This window comes from Apteryx mantelli, unplaced genomic scaffold, assembly GCF_036417845.1.
Source record: "Apteryx mantelli isolate bAptMan1 unplaced genomic scaffold, bAptMan1.hap1 HAP1_SCAFFOLD_53, whole genome shotgun sequence".
NCBI classification, from domain to species: domain Eukaryota; kingdom Metazoa; phylum Chordata; class Aves; order Apterygiformes; family Apterygidae; genus Apteryx; species Apteryx mantelli.
The window spans coordinates 871,163-893,046 of NW_027118786.1; positions in this window are offsets into that span (position 1 = coordinate 871,163).

Below are 21,884 nucleotides of genomic sequence, written 5' to 3' on the forward strand. Positions count from 1 at the left end.
CTAGTGTTTGGATTTTGGAGTCTGTATTTCAGGTGCTGGAAAGTAAACTCATGGATGAAAATGGTAGCAAAGGATTTGTTCAGAGCCAGAAAAGTATAGAAAATCAGCGGCAGATGAAGGTTCTCAGAAGTATATTACACATTATACAAGGTATTCACAGTGCCCAGGGGATGGTATGAGGTATTTTCTGAAGACTTTAGTAACTTTGGGAAGTGTAAGCACCCAATTTAGGCACCTAAGTTAGTCAAAGATGGACAATGTGAATATACTCCTAAAGGATGGATTCTCGCTTGGTCTGTCCTTCAGCTAAAGGGATTATGGAGCAGGAAGAAGAAAGAATTGTCCTTTTAGAGTCTTATTGACGTTATCTAGGCTTTGAATCCACACATGCAGGAAGGGCTGAAATGAAATTGCCCGTTTGCTGCCTCATGGAGGGAGAGAAGCAGGTAGTGAGGGGTCTCTCGTCTTCATTTTCAAGCCAAAGGGTTCGAGGCAGTACATTGCAGGCAGCAGTTTGTTGCTGGTGTAAGTCAGTGTTTCATTACCTTTGCAGCACTTGTGGAGCAAGGAGGAAGCAGGAGGGGAAATGATCCTTGGCAGAAGTTTGAATAATGATTTCTCCCCGTTTCTTCTGTTTTTAACGTGGGTAAGTTTCCTTTCCCATGCCTTGCTCGAAGCATTATCTAATTCATAATTCGTACATGAAACAAATCCTGCAAACCAGGCAGTACTTAAATGAACAGGGTAGAATTTGAAAAATCTGGAAAAAAAAAAAAATCTTAAATGTTAAATGGTTTCCCCCAATAGACTGGAATCACCATAATGACTGAGCAGATTTTAATAAACCTTTCCAAAATAATGTCTTTTGGTTCTTACTTAGCATGAAAAAGTACTGGACTACATAATCTGAGGAAATGAAAATGAGTAAAGGGAGGTGGCAGGATAAGAAAGGCTGTCTTAGTGTTAGCTCCCTGTAGTGAACAGTGCTGTGATACAACACCAGAATGGATCACAAATCTCATTGACAGTACGCCAATGAGAAGAAAGAAAATGCTTATGAAGAATGAGTGAGTTTGTGTGCATTTTTATTTATTGTAGAAATATCCTCTCACATTAGCATATTTTCATAAAGAAAATACAGCATCAACCATAAACTCTTTAAAAATAATGAATACTTCTTATTCCAAGCTTTGCCTTAGTAATGCACTACTAAGTAAATGTATGTCTTTTAGTTAAGGTCTGAAAACAATTTCCTACAATTCAGAAGACCAATTGAGGCTTTTTGGTAATTCATGATGAGTATTTTTTGTTGTTGTTTTGAAGATTATCAAGGAACTAACTAAATAATCTTTTGAAGGCTGTAGATGAGAAAGCTTTCTTGAGTAACTTGAAATCCATAGCCTTTAGCGTTATGACTCTTTTTAAGCGTAGCCTTGATTACCTTTAATTTTTCAGTTTGTCTCAATGTTACCTTTGGTTCCTGTTAACTTTATCAAAATTATTGTGGGAGTGAAAACTTTCATGGAAGATCAATGAGATGAGAAAGATTTTTGAACTGGACAAAATTAACATGAAATTCCCTTTCTGTTTTAAAAAGTTTGAGAGCAGATGCTTTGTCTTGGGGAGACTGGAGAGTAAAACGGTGCAAGTGCCTGGGGACTGTGGTCACCCTGCCAAGGTTTTTGGTGAAAAGCAAAAATGTTTATCAGAGAGGATTTTTATGTTTCAGATTTCAGTACAGAGTGATATGTGCTCCTTCAGGAAAAGATATGGATGTGGGCTATATTCTCCCCCATCCCCTTCCTTCCATGTATTATAGATACTTTTGTGCAAAACTCCAGGTATGATATGCACTTATGTATGGAAAATTCTATATCCATGTTTCAAAAAGATAGGTCAAATGCAAGAACATATGCAATGTAATAAAGTATAGATTGTATTCTAGCTCTACAAATGAACTGTATGTTCAAATATACGGGCTGTCTGGGATTTAACAAGAGATGTAAAGTAGAATTAATGCAAGAGTGTTGCCACCTGTTGCCAGGCTATTGCTATGCTGATGGCACGAAGTGACACCTCCTCTGTGCAGGAAGTTAATTTTATGAGCGTCTATGAGACAGCCTTTCTGTATGCCAGGCTATATGTAATGCTTCTAGGAGAAAACTATACATGAGTGAGCACTCAAGCTGTTCTAATGCGAGATATGATTGCGTTTCTGGAGACTAATCTGTTGCTTCTTTCCTTTTGACTTTGCTTTGGTGACAGCCAAGGGCTGGCAGTGTTTGCTTGCTAAAGAGATAATGGTAGACTGATAAAAGAAGACAACTCTGCTCCCTGAGTGATGTGCAGATGTTAGTCACTGATGTCTTAAAAGTCACAATTACTGTGGGTGTAATTTTGGCCATGCTGTTTGGAGCTTTTTCCTCACAAGTAAAGGAACTGCATTAAATATTTCACTGTTTTTCAGGAAAATGGAATTAGATTGGGAAGTGTGTTGTTGTTAATGCTTTGGAGAGAGAGAAATACAGGATTTTACTGCCCTTGGATTACGTTCTGCTGGGCTACAGTTAGTTCTGTCATTACTTTAGATGAGATGAAAGTCAATGTGAAGACTCCCATGGACTCCTGTTTCTGAGCAGTGGTCCTGTGAATAGGAATATGAAGAAAGCCAAGTGATCAAGACTTACCAAGCAGCACAGAGTAAAAGGAAAGGCAAACAAAAATTTACAGTAGACACAAAGCTTCCTATAAAACTCCATATAGATGTAAAATATGTTTTTAAATTTATTAGAGACTTTTCTATTTAAGGTTAGTTTTTCTTATTTTGTCAGATAGGCAAAAGCAACAGATTTTCCTTGGCTATCTTTTGCTAGCTGGTCATTGTCAGTGTAACCAGTATCTGAGATCCCTGCACTGTGACCTGGCGTTCATCAGAGCAACGGACACGTTGTTGAAATGATAAGCCTAAAAGCTTGAGGGTAAATTAGCAGAACTTCATGTAATCATTGAACTTTTCTTCACATCAGATGTTCTGGTCCTTATGTATTTTGAATAATAAGAGTATAGTATGCTTTTTCAGTAAACCCTTTTGCTACATATGTACAAAAAGAGAGAAATCCATACACATGCTCATCTCATGTAATTACATATATATACGCGTACACACACACACACAGAAGGAGAGAAATCCAAAGTAGAATCAAGAAAATACTGAACTAGATGAATTGTAGGGCTTGTTTTCTTGCCAAACAGCAGTGTTCTTTGAAGCATGAATAAGAATTAATGCTACCAAGATCAACAATTAACCCCTGGACAATTGGAGTGATGGAGGTTAGAAGGTGACATGGGTGGTTCCAAAGTGCTGCTTCCAGACTGTTCAACACCATTTTGGTTTTTGAGGAAAAGTGGAATGTTAGAAGGAGAGGAAAAAACCTATCTTACTGTTCAGAGCTGGTAGTACAGAATTGCCTTTTGATTTTATTTTCATGGGAACGTATGTTTCATACTTGATAGTGAACTTTTTCCCTAAACCTTTGTTTCCCAGGATAATTAGAAGTTTGAAAAATCAATGCGAAGGAAACAGCTATGTGGGGTTGGAATAAAACCTTGACACACTAGGCCACAATTCATCCTTTAGAACATTAAACAGGGGATCGCACCAGAAAAGAATGGTCAGTAAAGCGTGGGGAGAAAGGACAGGAATTTGGAAAATGCTTAAGTTGCTTTCATTTCATTTTGGGCACGGGGGAAAAATCTGAATGAGAAGTTGATGGTAGAGGTTTTGATCTTGTTGTCATTGAAATCAATAGAAATATTGCCATCGTTTCTAGAGGAAACGGATGTAGCCTCACTATTTAAGATTCAGTGCTTCTCCATTGGTATAGACTAATTCACTGACACTTAGAAAAGGTTAGGTTAGGGTTAGGTTAGGGTTTGTTCCTTGGGAACTGATTTGTTCGGTATGACTTTTGAGACAGAATCACAGAATAGCTGAGGTTAGAAGGGACCTCTGGAGATTGTCCAGTCCCCCCCCGCCGCGCTCAGAGCAGGGTCACCTAGAGCAGGCTGCCAAAGACCATGCGCACTTGCATTTTGATCATCTCCAAGAATGGAGACTCCACAACCTTTCTGAGCAAGCTCTTCCACCAGCTGCCCTCACAGTAAATTCTTTTTCGTTATGCTTGAGTGGGGTTTCCTGTGTTTCAGTTTGTGCCCATTGCCTCTTATCCTGTCACTGGGCTCCACTGAGAGTCTGGCCCTGTCGTTTTTACTGCCTCCCATCAGGTATTTGTACACATTAATACACTCATTGCCCTTCCCCCCCACCCCTGAGCCTTCTCTTCTCCAGGCTGAACAGTCCCAGTTCTCTCAGCCCCTCCTCATAGGAGAGATGCTCCAGTTGCTTAATCATCTTTGCTGGACTCACTCCAGTATGTCCATGTCTCTCTTGTAGCAGGGCACCCAGACCTAGACCCAGCACTCCAGGTGTGGTCTCAGCACTGCTGAGTAGAGGGGAAGGATCACCTCCCTGGACCTGCTGGCAATGATCTTCCTAGTGCAGCCCAGGAGGCTGTTGGCCGCCTTTGCTGTGAGGGCACATTGCTGGGCCATGGTCAACTTGTTGATGCTCAGGTCCTTCTCTGCAGAGCTGCTTTCCAGTCTGTTGGCCCCCAGCCTGTTTTGATACATGGGATTGTTGCTGCCCAAATACAGGACTTGGCATTTCCCTTTGTTGAACTTCATGAGGTTCCTCTCTGCACATTTCTCCAGCCTGTTGTGATCCCTCTAAGTGGCAGCCCAACCCTTTGGAGTATCAACCACTCCTACCAGTTCATGATGCCCTTTCATCAGGTATCGGGGTGGTTCAAGTGCCCCATGTGTACCAGGGCCTGCAAACATGAGGCTTCCTCCAGTTGTCTGAAGAAGGCCTCATCTACTTCTTCCTGATCTGGCAGTCTGTAGCAGACACCCACCCACAAAGACTTTTTGCAGACTCTGCAAGTTGTACCTCAAATTTGTTTAGGAAATGCAAATTCATGCTGTTTGCCTTCCTTTTCATAGAATAAATATGACGTGACATCCACACACAGGCTATTGCTGTTCTTCTGATGTAATCTGAGGGATGAAATAAAAGATAATTGCTTAAAATTTTGGTTAAACTTTAGGAAGTGACACGATCTCAGTTGGTATGTGAGAAGGTGAGAGAAGAGGAGGAAGGTGCTGACTAGTTCAGTAGTTGAAATGGTTAAGTAATTTTCTAAAAACCCAGTAGGTACATGAAAATGAGAGAGTTTTCGATTTATTTGAATCTCCGAGGAATGTAATGTGAAAGCCTCTTCAGGTTCTACTGCCTGGCCAGAGACTGCAGTGAGTTTAATAAAAGACACAGCTAAATTTACCAGGATAAATTGCTGCTTCATGCATGAAATAGATGCTCTAGTCTTGTGCTGGTGATTTGGTGATGTCTTACCTTTAAAACTGTGGGACCAGCATGCAAAATTTTTAGTGGATTATTCACTTGATCACTTTTTGGTACCCCCTGGACTCTTATATGATTGATAAATATCATTTAAGAAACCCTCAAAAATAAGATATGAGAGATTTAAAGAGTTGTGCTTTTCACAACAATAATACTTCCTTTTTCCCCAGGAGATGCTTAAGAAGCTAGTCTAACAGCAGTTTATGCTGCAAAAGATGTTTGTAGCTCACTGTAATCCGGTTCCATATGAAATTACTGGTGTTATTCTTTAAAGCTCTCATGGGGCTTGACTTAAATGCTGTGCCTATCGTCCCTCTCTTTGTGTGCGGTGCTTTGTTACCCACTGCAGTGTCTGGGCTCATCTCTTGACAGGCCTTTGTTTGAAAGCCCAGGTGGGGAGAGAGAAGTCGCTCTATTTTTTTCAGGGCTAGATCAACTAAGGGATGCCCCGTTCCAGTGCCTAAGGGAGTCTTCAGCGCCAACCTCTGTACCTAGGCTTCCCCTTTAACTTATGGTGAGAATAAAGCATTTGGGAGTGGGATTAGTAAATGCTAGGAAACTGAGCGGAGAAGCCAACAGGAGGCCGAGGGGAGAAGTACATCAGGGCATCACCTCTTAAAGGTAATTGGTCAGCTGTGGTATGGATGTTAGCTCTCCCCTGGAGAGAAAATGCCTAATGACACAGAGATGAGGGATTTCTGTTGGTACAGAAGAGACTTGGGTTTGAGTCGGGCGCTGTGGAGATTTGAAAATACTTGTGCTGTTTCCTAAGTGGGTATCTTAAATGCAGCGTTATGTGAACATATACAGCCGGTTCCTGCTGGAAATCTCATTTTGGTAATCTTGACTAGATGGAATGAACTGTCAGTGTCCATTAGATGCTGGAGACAAGCAGTGCGTATTTGAGAGTCTTGCCAGAGTAAAGAGCAGCTCAGCTGGTGAATAGCTCAGCTGCATCAGGCTTTGCAGGAGCAGGGTGAGGGGTGTTTTATGTGCCTACTGGTGGAAACGCCAGTGTCTACAGGACTTTGGGAATCCACAGAGTTAGGCAACGTATAGTAAAGACTTTGACAGTCTCGCTAGCACCTAAATGCTGGACATAAGTGACTACTTGCTCTTTCAGATTCTTAGTGGTTTTGGTTCTGACCCTATAGGGATCAGGTGATCCTACAATTTTGCTTTGTTCAGAGGTTATTGCATAATCCACACTTATACATAGGCTGTCATGCAGTTTCAGAACGGCAGAAGGTTCAGCAGTGTCTTAGCTAACTAAAGCAAAGACTCAGTGTAGAAAAGGAGAATCTAATTCCTAATAGGAAGTGTTCTTTAGTTCTTTAGAGCTTTAGTTTTGCCCCATTTAAGCGACAAGCATGTTAGAAATGTATATGTGCATAGGTTTTTATTGAAGTATTGTTTTTTCTTTATTTACGTGTGTTCTGTATAGCGTCTTCAAAATGCAGTTTGTCCGTATCTAAATAGCAGGTGGAATCTGAGAGCAGATCATATGCTCACTTGGGCCTTCCCATGCTGCTGTACTTTAGCAAGCGAGGCTGTTCTTGGCATTTGTAAGCTAAGCGTGGTCAGTCTGGGTTATTGCTTGGATGTATAACCTCTGCAGAGGACACAGGTGTTCTAGGAAGTGATGGAAGAAAACATCATCTTTCCTTTGAGTCAGTCATAAATCCTGTTAGAGTAAAGTCTGAAAGATTAAGCTAAGATTCTTTCGACTTGCTATTTAAAGTCCCAAAGACCAAGAGCAGTAAAATTTTTCCAAGGCTCTCTGCTAACATAGCTGATGCATTTTGCTTCGCATGCATTTCTCCTGTTATTTTGGCTGAAAATATTACCGTTCACTTCTTGTCAGGAACTGTTGCATAATACTGTTGTGTGCTTCTGAACAAATACAGCCTTTTACACCGATCTGCTTCAAGTCCTGAAGCAGACTCACTTTCTCTTCTCTCATAGTAGTAACTATTTATTCTCTTTATCAAAACTGTCTTTTGTCTTATATGATCTCTTTGCCCCTTTTTGTTCATTCCCGGTTCCCTGCCAGCCTTCAGTATTTTATTTTTGGAAGTTCAAATAGATCTAATTATAAGCAAAAATACCTGCTGAGAATGGAAATAGTCTGCGACTGTGTCTGGAAGAGATCATTCCCTTTGTGGGAAAAACTCTTCTTGTCCTGTTGTTGGAAATGCTGTTTCCTCTCTGACTGTATATCTTCAAAAAAAATCTGTGTTAAAGCATTTCAAAATATCTGAGCTGGATTTCTGCTTATCCTGGCTGGTAAAGTCAATATGTACCTGGTGACTATGCAATTCTCCCTACTCTGATTACCTGAGAACCACCCACTGCAGTGCCCTGCAAACCAGAGAATATTCTGCCGGGTAAAAAATGATCATGATTATTCTTTACGCATCTCCCTTTTTTTCAATGTCATCTTGTATTTATCAGAACGAACAGCATTTGGACTCTCATAGTTACATCTGGCTTGACTGTCTGATGAACAAGCATAGTTATGAAAGAGACGGTTTCTTTAAGTGGCTGTTGGCATCCCAGTCTTCACCACTGGAAAAAGTCGTAAAAAAATGAGTGAATGTTGATGGTGCAGTAAACATGGGTGTGTGTTAAAAGACTAAGCTTAAGCTCAGTGTAGTCATAAAACAATGATTTCAAATTATTGACTTCTGGAATGTGAAGTCATGAAACTTCAGTTATGGAAAATCTTTTTTTATTAAAGAAATGCATCTTAGGTCACAAATAGTTTCCTTTGTCTTTCTCAACAGCCAGACCTCTGTGGGCTCTTCACCAGCTCTCCGAAATGATCCTAATTTGGCGATGTTAGTACTGGATTGTACTGTCTGGTCATAGTGGGGAAAAAATTTGGCCAAAATCAAGATCCAGTTTCTGCTGTTCCCTCTGCTATAGCCTTCCTGCATTGCCTGTAGATGTTCTGCATTACCTGTCAGGCTGCTCAAGGCACAAACTCTTTCAGGACCGCTCAACATTGGCTTTGTTGTCAGTGGTAGAATATGTTCTACTGCCTGCTTTTGTAAATACTACTGCAGTTTCTCTTCTGTCTCCATGGTGTACTCCTGACTTCCTTTACAATGTGAGTAATAATAATAATAAAAGGTTCTATTATTTATTTACAATGTATATGTATAGTAGTGAACATTTTGCTGAATCTAGTCATAGGCTTTAAGCCTATGGCCATTTACAGTACATGAGGGTTGCTAATGGAAGAGACACTAAGATTTGTTACTATGCTTTAGATAGGATCCTGTGATCACTCCAGCAAAGTCTAGCTAGAGGATAATCAAACTAGCACTCTTCTGCAGGAAGTGTTGGATGTAACAGATCTAACAGATGACAGGTTGGACTTAATTTTTCTTTGAAGACATGAAAGATGCAGTGCATTTCAGGGCTGGTAAAAGTGCTGCTTCTCTGGAAGTTTTAGCAAAGTTAAAATGGTTCTACAGGCCAAGCAGGTAGAAAAGTTTTAAAAAAAAAAAAAAAAAAGCCGCCTCTGGCCAAGAACAGAATGTGCATCCAAAATGTTACTTTTTCAAATGTAAATAATTCTTATAAATCCAACTTCTAAAAAGCTAAAAGTGCTGTCAGACAGCATGGAATGAGAGAGCATCTCAAAACATAGGGGATAAAACCTTGGAATAGAAAACAGTGAAGGACTAATGGCTTGATCTTTTGTTGCCTGCTGTACCAGAGAAAGGAGTGTTGACTGGAGCCATGTGTTGCATCATATGAAGTGCTGTATTGCCAAAAAGTACAGGCATGCTTCCAGCCTCTGACTCTGGCAATTCAGACAACTTGAGTATTACACTTGTACTTGGTGATCTCAGTTGAATCCTGAAAAAATTCTTTCCCTTAGATACTTGCAGAAGCTTTAGGCTTGCATCCAAAGGCAGCATTTAGTTTTGATGCATACTTTAAGATATATTGCACTTTATGTCAAATACGTACTTTGTACTATATGATTTGCTTTAGTGTTTCCTGGTTGAATAGACAAGGGAATGGCAAAAATGTGGTGGAGAAAGAAAGTACTTAGGATGTGTTGTTGTCAGAAATGGCGCATTCAGCAAAGTCACGTGAGAAGAAAGCAGCCCTAAAACTTTTCCCTAGGGAGCTAGAAGACGAAGCTCAGAATAATTGTGCCTTACCTGGTCTGGTCTGTGCTTTCACCCGGCCTGTGGAAAGTTATCACAGCTTTGTCTTTCCCTGGTTGTTACTAGATCATTTTTGAAAGCAACAGCAGAGATACAGAAAGCGATATTACTCAGCTGACTGTATCGAGATGTCTCAATATTTGGAAGCCATGATATGTCATGCTGATGAATGGTTCCATTCTCCCATTGCTACAGCGGACAGGGAGAAGAGTTCCAGAATATGTCAGGGTAGTTCATTATCTTCAGAGAATGTACTGGCCTGAAAAGACTATGAATGTGGAAAACATATATATATGTGTGTGTATATATACATATTTTGTTGTTGTTTAATTTTATCTTATATGGTGTGAGCAGCCATTTACTTAGGGACAGTGCACTGAAAAATAGCAACAGCATCACTTGAAGTAGTAGCTGAAGCAAACAGGAAAATGATGATATTCAGCCAAAAGTTTTGCTCACATTGTGTATTGTGGAAGGTTTTCTTTTGTGTTGAAATGCAAGGGAGTTATCACTGTAGTCTCTAGGTCATTTTACTAGTGACTGTGACTCGTGGATTCCAAATAAATTCAAATTGATGAGCTTCTCAATATTAATGAAGTACTTGCTAGAGTGGGATGAAGCTATGGGTTTTTTTGTTTGCTTTTTGCATATTCAAATTCTATTTGTTATTCCTCTAAGGGTAGGAAAATGAATTGAAATGAGTGTTTAACTTCTTTCTTAAGCATCGGGGTGAGAAAATGAGAAATAAAAGACAGGAGAATGTTGTAGCTCAAACCCTCAAATGACAAAACGAGGCAATGTTAAACTTTTTGGGGCTTTGAATTACATGATCAGAACAATGCCACATTTGAGCATTTGCAGCCCTGGTTTAGGTGTAAGTACCTGTGAGGGATAGATTTCTGGCTGCAAATTGCCCCAGGCAGCATTCTTATCCTTCGGATTCGTGGAGTGCCTGAACCCTGTGGAATCTCTGCTCCTATTATGTGGAAGATACGCTGATGGTGATGGGCGGCAGCTAATGCTGAGGATGTACAGAGAAAGTGAGTGTGAGTTTTGAGAATTAGGTACCTGCTTCCCACTGACAAGCAGAGCCTAGGAGAGACCTTTTCCAATTTCCCTGTAACCAGGCAATCTTGTTGGTAGTGCTGCAGGCTAAGGCCTGTGGCAGGGCTGCAAGTGAATCGTGTTTTCCATGGAGCTGGTTGGGAGCTTTACCCACAAGCTTGTTCTTCCTCTTCTGCGATCTTGTTTTGCGTTTGTCAGAAGGCAGCAGGCATGGATGAGCTTCTTCCTGTGTGAACGCTGTTGATGTGCACGACAAAATTTAGCCCTAGTTCATTTGCAGAGCATATGTGATCTTGGCTTCCTTACAATCACTGATTATTTATTCCTGAACACGGATCACTAGGCCCTGGATCCTTACAGTAGAAGGTCCATGCCTCCCACGTTCTTTGTTACTGACAGAAAAGAGCTTATTAGCGTTCTTGAGATTAATGTTTCCTGATCATTCTCAGGAACAGAGCAGAGAACTGCATCACCCTGCTTGGTATGAGAGGAAAGGAAAGGTTAAATGTGAGATGCCAGTTACAAGCTGCCTATTATACTCAAATATTGTACTAGTTGTGAGTTTTCATTGTAGAGAGAAGTGAACTGTCTGGAGGAATCAAGTAGCCTGGAAAATGGGCCTCTTCTGATTCAGTGATGTCAGGGTGGAATCGTAAAAACACAGACTAATTTAGGCTTGGTGGAACCTTTGGAGGTTTCTAGTCCAACCTCCTGCTGAAAGCAGGACCAGCTTAGCTCAGGGTGCTCAAGGCCTCATGCAGTTGCACTCCAAGTATCTCCAAGGGTGGAGATTGCATGCCTGTCTGGGTAACCTGGCCAAGCATTTGATCATCCTCACTGTGAATTTTGTTTCCTAATAGCTAATCAGAATTTCCCTTGATGCACCTTGTGCTCGGAACCTTTTATTCTTTCCCTGTGCATCTGAGAAGAGTCTGACTCCATCTGCTCCGTAACCACCTGTTAGGTAGTCATAGACAGCAGTAAGACCCCCTTCTCCTTCTCTTCTGCAGACTGAACAACCCCGCTTCCTTCATATGCCATGTGTTCCAGCCCCCGACCATTCTGGTGGCCCTCCCCTGGATTCACTCCAGTTTGTCAATGTCTGTCTTGTATTGGAAGTCCAAAACAAAGTAGGACCAAATCCATTAGTGTGGATGAAGTCGCATTGTCTCTACACCTGCTTAGGCTGACACGCAGTTTAGAGGAAGCATTGGTTCTTCTTAATCTAGAAAGAAAAAAAATCAGAGCTCTTGCAAAGAAAGCACCCCAATGCATTTGACTGATTAATGAGTTAAGTAAGGCAATAGATTTGATGGGATATTTCTTTTTCTTTCTTTCTTTCTTTCTTTTTTTTCATTTTCTTAGAGAAACCGAAACAAAATCCTTTTCCAGATCTGAGATTTCCTAGGCAAGCAATGTCAGCAGGAATCATAAAAGCCTGAGAAGAGCAGGAGAATAAAGAAAAAGTGCAAGATCTAGTTGATGCTCAGTATTCCTTACACACAATGCAATGACTAGTTAAAATGATGAGAAGACTTATAGTCAAGCTTTAAGGAAATTGTAGTGTGATCAAGAAGAGGGGAGAAAACTGGGAAGCACTGGGAGCAGTGATGGTGATGTTTGTTTAGACAGAAGACATTAATAGCAGGTATTCTGAAAGTAAATAGCAGTTGCAGAATGCCAGTGCTTTAATAATCTACTCCTTGAAATTCCTACTGTGGCTGGTTTGAGTTATGCTAAACGTGCAGGACCTAGAAACACATCCTGTGCTGAGGTGTAGAAAGATCAGTGTTGTCTTCAGAAGTCAAATTCTCCTGCTGAGTACCCTCAGTCTATGTGGATTAGTCAGGGAAAGGCGTTCAATCACAGTAACTCAATAATTGCTGCAATGCCAGATGCTGAATGACACAGCCTGATACTGAGCTTTAGTGATGTTCTGAATGTCATGTCAGAAGGAATAGATCGCAAGGAAAGTGTCTGGGAATATGTTGCAGTGCAAATAGTCGTAGTGTTTGTAGTATTTTTGGAATCTTTTCTCTTGCCTAGGGAGTATCTTGATGAGATCAAGTAAGACTTGACTATGTTTAACATTTCGGAGAAAGAAGGCAATAATGATATTTTTCTTAAGGTCAATTCTCATCTCAGAACCATTTCTTCATTTCTCCTTTTTCCAGTAAGAGGTGGCTCTGATTGCAGGAGATCATTTAATCCAATTTAGTAATAGCCAGAAAAGAGAGGCTTTTTGGTTACTTATTAATACATCTTTCTTGCTGTTTTCATTTTTTCCCTATTCTTCATGAAAGAGTTTTAAAAATGTAAAGACATTGTAGTGAGGAGGGAAGAAAATGATGAGCCATTATGTATGCAGAGCTAGATACAGCATTGAGGTAACTCTTCTGTCGTTGCAGTGAATAGTATACCTCCCTTAACCTCAGGCTAAGCACAGACCGCTACGGAGCTGCTTTTTTTTTTTTTGGGGGGGGGGGGGAATTCCATGTACCTAACATGGACTTGCTTGAATATGAATATGACTGCAGGCATACCTCGGAGATATTGTGGGTTTGGTTCCAGACCACCGCCATAAAGCGAATATCGCAATAAGGCAAGTCACATGAATTTTTTGGTTTTCCAGTGCATATAAAAGTTATGTTTACACTATACTGTAGTCTATTAAGTGTGCAATAGCATTATGTCTTAAAAAAAAGTGTGACACAGAGACACGAAGTGAGCATATGCTGTTGGAAGAATGGTGCCGATAGACTTGCTTGACACAGGGTTGCTGCAAACATTCAGTTCGTGTTTAAAAAAAAAAAAATCTGCAAAGCACAATAAAACGAGGTACGCCTGTATTGAGTGATATGTTTCAGGACTGGAACTGATTTATTAAATTTCTAATGCTTTTTTAACCACTTCATTCTATTGCCATGGCACCTGGTATTCATGGCTGGCTCCAAACTCTTGCTCGTCTACCTCATCTGTAGAAGCCTATGCAAAAAGGTATTTGTACGTGTAGACCAATTCAGTCATCTCTTGGCTGTTCTGCGAATGCTTAATGACACGTCCAAACGTATAGTTTGGAGGGTGTCCCAACAGTGCTGTAGCTTTTAACGCTCTCTCCTTAATGAGCTGACAGCCTGCAAAGGGCCACGTGTGTATTTTATAGTCTGATGCACAACGAAGGCCTGATAGCAAATGCAAGCTGATCGATGCTGCAGAAGGACTTTAAAAATAAGGTGAATTAAATTGTGAACAGAGTTTTCTGATTTTGAACATTCTGCTTTGGGGTTCAAAGATAAGGAAATTAAGCTCCAAACCCTACTTCATGGGTAATTTTAGTTATAAGTGAACAGCTCCCTTGGGATCTTTTTAGCCTGACTTGAAAATCTAGCTTGATGGTTCCTGATAAATGGTCTGTCTCCTGGCCTTTTCTGAGGCTTTATGAAGAAATGTAAGCTGCATGTGAAGTTGCAAGAAGAGTAAGCTGTATTTCACTTTTACAGGGATTTTTGTCAGCTGCTATTTTTATTTGTCTTGTAATTTAACACCATTAACTTTCAGTATTGTGCCTTAAAGGTTTAAAACTAAAGCTCACTAGAAGACAGCAGGCTTTCCAGCATCTCCTAGGAATGATAAAGGAAAACTTTAGACAAGGCAAGAAGCATCTCTGTTGGGTTAAAATAGAACATCCAACATTTTACAGATAATGGGATAGGTGGGTTGCTAGAAACCTCTCTCAACTGAGGGGACATCTGAGCAGGAAAGTACTGTCTCTGTGAAAGCTGTTTTGTGCTATACAGCACAGAAACACAGCTTACCTTCTCCCAGGTGGTCTGCAGGCAGCCAAAATCTGCAGTTACCTAGAGGAGAAGGTACTGGCAAGATAGAACTGTTTTCTGATTCAGCAGGGCCCCCGTCCTTGTCCTGTGGAGCTTCTGATGGTTACTGCAGCAGAAGACTGACTAGGAGGGCTGTGCAATGCCGCTGGTGTGAGCTGGCTCGGCGACTGAGCCCTCCGGGGTGCAGTGGCAGCCGGGCTGGCAGGAGGGCTTCGAGCTCTGCACGTATGGATGTAGCTCAGCCTTCCTAGGTATCCTGACGGGAAGTTATCTGTTCCCTTCAAAACAGGGGAAGGCATGATGCAGACATTGTAGTAGGGTAAAACAGCAGGACCCATCTCTTAGTTAGAACTGCCTCTATGTTACTCTGCCTTTGATTTACACCTGACAGTGTGTGTAGCACAGGTGGCTACCTGAACTTTCATGCCCTTGCTGTCAGGATGGTCCTTACTCTCATTTTGGACCATGTTAGGTCAAAGGAAAGGAGACCTGGTCAATGTGAATGTAAGGCATTTATCTCCTTTTCTTTAAGTTCCTCACTCTGCCTTCTGATCCTCGCTAGTAAGGCTGGCCTGGGGACTGGAAGAGCAGGTCTCCCACCTGGCACCTGCATATGCTCCCTCTGGTCGCTGGTTCTTGCTGTACCAGTTCTGCGGACTGTCAGCAGGAACAACTGGTGTAATATCTACAAATTCCAACAGAGAAGACTCCACTACCACCAAAGTACTGACCTCGCAGGTGAGCGTGAAGTACTTGATTCCTCGCTGGCACTGGCTCTTAGTGACCGGTTGCCTTTTGGGACCTTGACTATAAAACTGCAAAGAGCACCTGAGGAGGAATACTACTCCTTGCCTGGATTCGACCAGTGTCTGTCACCTGGAGATCAGGTGTTTGTACTGTAAGTGCCCATGCAGAAAGTGCTGCTCTTTTGTTTGGGGCGCTTTAGTACAATACTGAACCCTCTGTTACCTCTGGTGAAAAACTTGACCTTTGTTGGAATTAATTTTTCTTAGTTCAGCTCTAAGCCCCTGCTGCATGCTGTTTCACTCTGCCTCTGGATAACTCTTGCCGTGTGTCTATGGGTTTCTGAACAAGAGGAATGAAAGGAGCGTGAAGCAGGTGATGAGATTAAATTGACTACCGAACAGGACTGGAACCAAAAATGTTAAACTGTTGCTCTGCCTCCAGTTGCCCTTTTACCAAATAAGAAAAGCTGTCTTTAGATCAATGGTGGGCACCTGAAAAGAGAATGACATGTGAAAGAGAACAGAGGGAACCTCTGCAGAATTCACAATGAAGGTGTGAGTACAGCAAGTAAAAGCCAGTGGAAAAGTAGCAAATGAACAAAGATTGCCCCTGGAGGAAGTCTCAAATATTTGTCCTTCTGTCTCTTTTTAGAAAAAAGATTCAAATGCCTTTAGGAGTAAAAACACATTGTGGATAGTGTTTGCTTAATACGTGAGTCATGCCTGGAAAAATTCCACAGCAAAACAAATTTATTCACGATCAGCTTGCTTGAATATAATAAACTTGTCCACAAAAATTTGATGCAAAGTCATCATATTGTATCAAGCAACATACTGAAAAACATTTCATCTTGGGATTTGTCTTGCTAGCTCTAGTTAACCCTCTTCTGTTTTTAATGACATACATGATACTTTCATTGGTGGTGTGAATTGCTTGCTCATGGGGAAGCTGTGGATACCCCTGTTACCTAAAGCGTTATATGTTAATGTTGTTTTCTTTCTGTGAGAAGCTAGGGTTGACAGTGTTGGATCAATGGCTCTAGCTAGCTAGTTACATGTTGGAGCTTGATGATAGGAGAAATGGTTAACACCAGATGCCATACACTAGACATGTTTAACAGGATGACTGATATGAATCATTTACACGTTCGCATTAATTTAAAATCTTGAAATTCGGTGCACTTGTTTCTTATAGGATATCAAGTGTGGGAAATGATTGCATCTTTAATGTTTTCATCACAGTTCAGTGATAGATCACTAAAAATACCAAGGATAAAACTTGTCTTCAGAGCGATAAATTCTGTATACAGTAGTGAACTTAAACTACTGTAGTAGCTTAAATGGGAGTTGTATTGTTCCAAGCCTGCATATCCTGTAAAGAGTGATGGAAACCTGTGCCTAAGAAAGGTATTATGCAGGCTAGGGAGAGAGGCTGGCATTTATTTGGATTCTTGAGACTAAAGAGCTCAAGGCCACGATATGTGGCCTGAATATGACAGCCATACTGTCCAGGTAGGATAATTTTAACAGGGATGTGAAATAACTAAGATACTTTTCATAGCTCTAAAGTCATGGCATCATCAATACTGCTATTGAACCTGGGCATTCCAGCTGAATGAGGTCATATTCTCGTGTGGCATTGGTTAGAAAACATGAAGGCGATGCTAGCTTGCATGGGACCTTGAATGCTATGGAGAATATGATAATACATGTGTATTCTGTATAAGTCTTATCTTAAATAGTATGTCAAGTTCTGGTCATCTCAGTCTCATAAAAAAGATTCAGCGAAGGGCAATTGAGAAAAGATTTTTAATCTTTGAGGAGAGGAAGAAGAGAAAATAGATTGAAAATATGTAAAGCATGAATAACTGCAGAATACACTTTGGAGCTTTTTTCTACTTCTCTCATAGAAAAGATAAGAGATACTCCATGAAATTCAAAACCAGGAAATTCAAAATCAATGAAAACAATCTACATCTGTTGTTTAAATATATAAATAAAATTACTACCCAAAGAAGTTGTCAATGCTTAAAATGTAGTTATATTTGAAAAAAGACTCAGACGTGGATATTAGGAATGTCCGGTGTCGTCATAATTAAATGGAATAAACTTTGCTCTAGAATAACTGTATTTCAGGATTTTGTTTGCTTCTGTCCAGTAAAGAACAAGATATGCTCCCTACTGACGGGGGCAAATTAACCTGCATGAGCCTGTGGTGGAGTGTTTGCCTGTTGCTCTGCAGCATCTTGATCCAATCACTGATAGAGCTAGACTGACTTCAGCTCTTCAGTGTGATAATTCGTGTGTCCCTGAAACAGCAAGTTAGTTTGTCCACTTCAAGGCTGTATGTAGTCTTTTATTCTGGATCTTCACTTCATCCTGAAGTGCTACTCCACAAATTGTTTGTATTACCTGTTTTTTTGAATTGATTACTGTCGTGCACAGAAACTTGCTCACCTGGTGAGGAGCCCTAAGTGCAGAAGAGTCTGCCTGTATATGCAGTATAGAGCGAGCTGGTCTGGATCATTTGGTCTGCACACAAAGTGAGCTCATACTGAGCATGTTGTGATTGAAGACTATGAGCATTAGGTACTGTGGCTTATTTTAGTGCTAGTGGATGGTTATAATTAAGGGAATTTGCAAGCAGAAATGTTGTTTAGGCTATATGTACAGAAATAACACCATATGGATTAAATCCTACAGATGTGCACATCTTTATATGAAAATGTGACTGAAGAGTTATGAAAGAGATTGAATAAAAATCAACATGAAACAAGGACAAGGGAGAAGCCCTCTAGCAGTATCTGCAAATGGGAGAAAGGCATTATTTACTTATTATGTGTTCAGCAGGATCAAACGGGACAAAAGTTGGAGGACCAAAAAGGAAGAAGGGCACAGTGCAGTAGGTGTTTGGTTGGAGGCTTTAGTCCCTGCCCCTGCCAGTTCTGCACCCCAGCGATGTGGTGGTGTTGCATCTGGCATCTGCAAGGACAGCAGTAACAGCGCTGGACAGTGCTACTGATCAGGGCTGAAGGGGTAAATTCAAACACTGCCAGCTCCTGCTCTCAAGACCATCCTGGTGCACAGCCCAGAAGGGCAAGGCAGATGCTAGAGTTGGAAGAGGAAGCAGTGTCGCTTGTCAGCTGCCTTTGGACTCTTCGTACTGAACGCAAGCTGGCTAGGAAAGAGGATAAGTGGTGAAGTATTGAAGGAGGCACCAATTTCTTATTTGGTGGCTGAGCAAAAGCCAGTACGATTTATGCTCCCGGGAGGTAGAGCAGGATTTAAGTTGCAAGCTCCCCTGCTTTAGCACTGGGCCTGCTACTGAATTCAGTAAGAACCAGTCTATATTTCCGTAGCTGTCTTGGCAGGACAACAGTGGAATAGAGGTTTCCCAAAGCGTTTTGCCCAGAGAGTATGCCGAGATGGAAAAATCCCTATTTTTCAGATGTCTGGTATACTCTTATTTTAACTTTCTTCTTAATATTTTTATGAGACAAAATCTCCCCTCTATCTCCTCTACAACCCCATATATGTTTTTTTTTTTTTTTTTTTTTTTTACAAAAGACAGGGTTTTCCTCCTAGGATTCTGCCTGGCACCAGATGGGAAAAGGTCAAAACTTCAATAGTAACTATTTTATCACCATTATGAGTCAAAGGGTGTGATAACATCAAATTACATCTTCTTGACCTATGTCATCTGCAGTCCTGGTACACGCTCTTTTTCTGATGGAGTCATAACTTATTCCAGGTCAAGCCTTGAGAGCAATATCCAAATCTGCTTACGAACACAGAAGACGAAATTAGTCAGGTTTGTACTTTTTCATCTGCTGCAGCAAGTGTTCGTTGCTGCACTTCTGCTGCTTTGTTTTGGCCTTTCGTGCTCTCTTTTACTCAATAAGCCTTGTAGGTGTCAGCCAACGAGTTCTAAGGGGACAGATATTAGCTAGATTGTGGTGGCATCCCCAAAGTGTCCAGCACTGTTGAAACACAAAGGAATGTTGTCTTTTCCACAAAGATGATAAACACTAGAAAAACAGTAAAAAAGGGATGCAGAGAGAGCTACACCAAGCAACTCTAACGATCAGTGTGATCATAAATATATAGTTCATTGTTCACATATTTTTATGTAGTTTTTACATTGTGTATGTATAACTAAACACAGTAAGTTATCTTCCTCTCTCCATACATTGGCCCCCTCGCCCAGCTGTTTACCAGCTTTGGTTTATTGACTTTAAGGTAAATAAAATGTATTTAAAAATTAAATAAAAATGGGACTAAGTAAAAGACTTTGCTATGTAGTTCCCTGTAGACTGTGAGAATGGGTCAGTGAAGGAATTTAAATTCTTGGGTAGAAACGAGTGAAAGGTTACTGTTTGCTCTCATTTGTCGTTTTCCTAGAAATGTAATAAACCCTAGGTAATAGAGTAGGATATTACTGTTTTCAGGTTGATAAAGTCTGCCTAGAAAGTACTGTTCAATTCCTTTAAATTAGAGACTTGCCGAATTATAAACCAACCCAGTGGAACACAAGAAGTTCTTATGAGTTCTCTCTTTCATTTTATGATGTGCAATATCCTGCCCTTTATTAAACCACCTTAAGGATGGACATCAAACATATGGTTTAGTGATTACAGAAAACGGCATGTCCAACACAAATACATGTTTTTATTCACTAAGCAGGGTGTTATACATTAGTGAGCATCCAATCATCAAATGTGTACCACCACCACTTTACATAACATTATTTTTCTCTGTTGGAAAACCAAAAGAGTCGAGGGGAATGCTGAACGCTTAGGTTTATTATGTGGTCTCCATAGTTAAGACAGGTATCCCAGTAACCCTAGCTGAAGTCACACATCAGGTTGGTAAAAACTAAAGTAATCCACCTGAAATGTTTTGTCTGTGGTCCTTTACTGAACAAGAATTTATGGAGGCGGGGAATTCGGAAGGCAATTGGACAAATACATTTCAGTTCAAATATAGTTTCAATTTTCCAATTTTTTTTCCAGACCCTAGAAATCTTCTTTTGTGCTTTTTAAGCCTGGGGAAGAGTAATGGCTCAGTAGTGACTGGTGTCTCTGAATCTTTCTGGCAAGTCTGATGAACTGAAGGCTGTATTCCTCCCATCTATCTTCACACTCCCAACTGCGAAAGCTGGGAGCTTAGTCACCCAAGGCTCCCTCTGTAGTTAATGGAGAGAGAAACAGGCAGCTTCAGATGGCCAATGAACTGTAGAGTCAAGCTTAATAAATTGCAGATAATATTTTTTTCTGCCAAATCAAGGCAGTTTTCTGAAAAATGTAATTAATAAAATACACTTTTTAAAGCATTCTCCCATTTAAGTCATTCTAAGAGAAAATCGCTTTCATTTAAAAGCTACTAAGTAAAAGGAAATAAGGAGTCAGTTGGAATGAGACATAGCTAGTCATTTGTAACCATACAGCCCATGGGCTGATGAAACTAGCTTAAACTATTAATTGCTATGAAATAGTTTATGTTCCCAGTGTTTTAGTGCTTATTTATTTGGCTTGATTGTTTACTCCCTTAAGTTTATCAGGAAAGGGCTTAGTCATTCAACTCGCAAAGCAATTTTGTTGCCATCTCCCAGTGTGGAAAGGATAATTTATCTTGTGGATGTCCTGAATGGTTTTCATTTGCTCGGACAGACAGGAAATAACCATTCCCACGCTTGCCTAATTGGTTAAAAATGTGTTTATTCGTTGGAAGGTGAAACCTTCCCTCCCCTAGTGCTGGGAAGTGATCACAGTGCAGATTAATTATAGTATAGATATTAATACACACATTTATATATACACATGCACACGCATGCACACACCGAGTTAGCAAGCTGTATGTCAAATCATATGATGATGATTAATGTAAGTAGCTATTTGCTGACTTGCATCTGCAGCCAGATGTGGTGATAGCTTCCCTGAGGTGATAATGGGTCTGCAGAGCTCAAGCCCTTTGCTGTTTTTGAGGGATAAGGTAAAAACCTTATTTCTGTGTGGCGAGAGAATTATAGTATATTTTCTGTCCATTAGCCCAGGTGTGTGAGATGAATTTGATCTAGAGACTTTGGCTCAGGAGAGTGAGCAGAGCCAGTGAAAAGAAGAGCAGTGGTTTGGAATAGATTCTAGGTCACAGGTTTTTTTATAATATCTCTCTATATATTTTGCTTCTAAAGATATAAATTTAGAAACTCATTAAAGTTTTGTCCTCATGGATTAGACACACTTAAAGCAACCCCTGGATTTTCTCTGAAAGAAGTGATAGAATTTGCTGCCAAGATTAAGGACAGACTATGGGTGTCAGCCAAAGCTCATGGAAGTCAGTGAGAAGCCTTCACTGACTTCTAAGGGCTTTGGATATGGTTTGAAGGGCTTTGAATTTTTCAGGAAAAGCAAGCTTCTGTTATCTGCTGGATAAGTAATAATTCATTGCTCCTTGCTAATATAAGCCATGGGCATTGATTTTTCTATAGGTTTATGTGTGATGGTTTATAAGACTCTAATTTTTATAAATGCTTTCTACTTGCAGATGTGAGTAATCTCTTACTGCAGTGCCT